Source organism: Nematolebias whitei, chromosome 20, assembly GCF_014905685.2.
Source record: "Nematolebias whitei isolate Nwh7 chromosome 20, NemWhi1, whole genome shotgun sequence".
Taxonomy (NCBI): Eukaryota; Metazoa; Chordata; class Actinopteri; order Cyprinodontiformes; family Rivulidae; genus Nematolebias; species Nematolebias whitei.
This window is the reverse complement of record NC_056517.1, coordinates 39,895,651-39,898,326: the sequence shown is the minus strand read 5'-3', so window position 1 is coordinate 39,898,326 and position 2,676 is coordinate 39,895,651.

The following is a 2,676-nucleotide window of genomic DNA, read 5'->3' as shown; positions in this document are numbered from 1 at the left end:
TGTCAGAATGAACCCAGTGCATGTCAGAATGAACCCAGTGCATGTCAATGTGTCAATGTCAATTTATTTATATAGCACATAAAAACAACAAAAGCTGACCAAAGTGCTTTACAGTTAAGACAGATTAAAAAATAAAAAAAAAAGAGTAAAAATGCATCTAGTGCCACTCAAAAACAAAAGTTGACAGTAAAAACAACACACAACAACAATAAAATCAGCTCAACTTGTTCTCAGACTCTGCGTGGATGAAATGCCAAGGAATACAGATGAGTCTTGAGCAAAGATTTAAAAGTCTCAACAGTCTGAGCGCTCTTTAAATTCTCAGGTAAACTGTTCCACAGTTTTGGAGCAGCAACCACAAAAGCCCGATCACCTCTGGACTTCAGTTTGGATCTGGGGACATCTAAGAGGAACTGGTTGGTAGACCGGAGTGCTCTTACTGGAGTGTAAATGTTAATGAGATCACATAAATATGACGGGGCCAGACCTTTTAAGACTTTAACAACAAGCAATAAAATCTTAAAATCAATTCGGAGGTGGACAGGAAGCCAGTGGAGAGAAGCCAGGACAGGGGTTATGTGTTCATGTTTTTTAGTTGCTGTTAAAAGACGAGCTGCTGCGTTCTGGACACATTGTAAACGATGCAAAGATGATTTGTCTAAACCAACATACAATGAATTACAGTAGTCCAACTGAGATGTGATAAAAGCGTGAATCACCTTTTCAAGGTCTCTGAAAGGGAGACAAGACTTCATCTTGGCAATGAGTCTTAGCTGGAAGAAACTGGATTTCACAACTGTATTTATCTGTTTGTCTAATTTAAAAGCACTGTCAAAAATAACTCCCAGATTCCTGACATTGGCGTGGCTGTATGAAGCCAAGGGGCCAAGCACATTAAGGGTATTACATTTACCAAAGCTGATGACTTCCGTTTTATTTTCATTTAGATTCAGAAAATTTAGTTTTAACCAGCCTTTAATGTCATTTAGACAGTTCAAGAGTGGATCCAGTGAAGTGACCCTGTCTGACTCAATCGGAAGATATAACTGAGTATCATCAGCAAAGCAGTGAAAAGGGATGTTGTGTTTTTTAAAAATGGACCCCAAAGGCAACATGTAAAGATTAAAAAGCAATGGACCTAAAATAGACCCATGTCATGTCAGAATGAACCCAGTGCATGTCAGAATGAACCCAGTGCATGTCAGAATGAACCCAGTGCATGTCAGAATGAACCTAGTGCATGTCAGAATGAACCCAGTGCATGTCAGAATGAACCCAGTGCATGTCAGAATGAATGAAAGTGTCAGATGTCAGTCAAAAACTGGGTTATGAATATGAAAGAAAAACGTATATTAGTCACTTCGGTGTATATATTGCAGGACTTGTTAATTCATGCAAAAAGGTGCGACTTATACGCCGGACAATACGGTAGTTGTAAACGTTGTTGTTTCTCTACAAAAGCATTTTTTAAAAAGCTTGACACACGTTACATTTAATATCTGTTTTGTTTGTGCTAACTTTCTACCATAAAGACAAATATTCATTTTTTTCTAAAATGTAAAATAAAGCACTGAGCCAATGTTAAGATCTATAAGAACAAACCAGTTTCTTTCTCACGTTACTGAACTTTTGAAAAATAATTCTAAGAAAAAGAATTTTGCACTTTGAAACTGCAGCAATAAATCTGTTGTTTGTTTCACAAGTAAAATATCACAAATTGGGAGTATAGTCTAGAATAAAGCTCCTAATTATATCTATATGTTGGCAATATTTTACTAACAAATTACACTATTGAAAAAGTAATTTACATGCACATTCTTATAAAGGCATGTACATATTCCAATACACAAGCAACTTGTAAAAATGAATAGTTCAAATAAAATTTGACAACTAAAAACTTACAATATTTTATTTAGATGATACTTTTAATTCTTATAAACGTTTGTTAAATGTTTCACCTATGTAGAACCATCAAAATGTGATCTTGGATGTAAAGAACAGAGCCATGTTCTGAAACACTTCGAGAGAACAAGCTCAGACTGTTCAAACTGTTCTGTCTTTGATTTGATCTGGTTTTACCTGGTGAAATGTGTGAGGACCAGTTGTCTTTTACAAACAGGACCTGCCATGTTCCAGGACGTCTTCATTCAAGCCTCAGTGCTGCTCGTGGAAACATTTCTCACGTGTCTCATCAGATCTGCAAAATAAGTTAGAAATATCATTTATATGGGTGAAAATTATTCTGCCTGTTTATTTATCCTTTACATTCTCAAATGATGTCATGAAATCAGTCACTGATTTGAGTGAAAGTCTCTAAAAGTAATATTTGTAAGTAAATCTATCTTTGGGAGTCAACCCATTCAAGATGGCCACCACAGCTAATTGAACCAAAAACCACAAGTAGAGTCAGTCTGTCAGGTACTGACTTGCAGCTGATGTGGCAGTAGCTGAGAGTCATCCTCAAACATATTTCAGGAGGTAACAGATCACACATGTTCTCCCAAAATAACCTGAGATTGTTCCTGAGTTCATCTGTAAAGTTGGACTCAAGCTACATCCATTGTGACCACATGTTCTGATGATTTCAACGAGTGTTAGACCTTTAATACGTTCAACTTTATGGAGATTTCACTATTTCACAACTGTTTGGATAAGTAACTCTCACCATAAAGATTT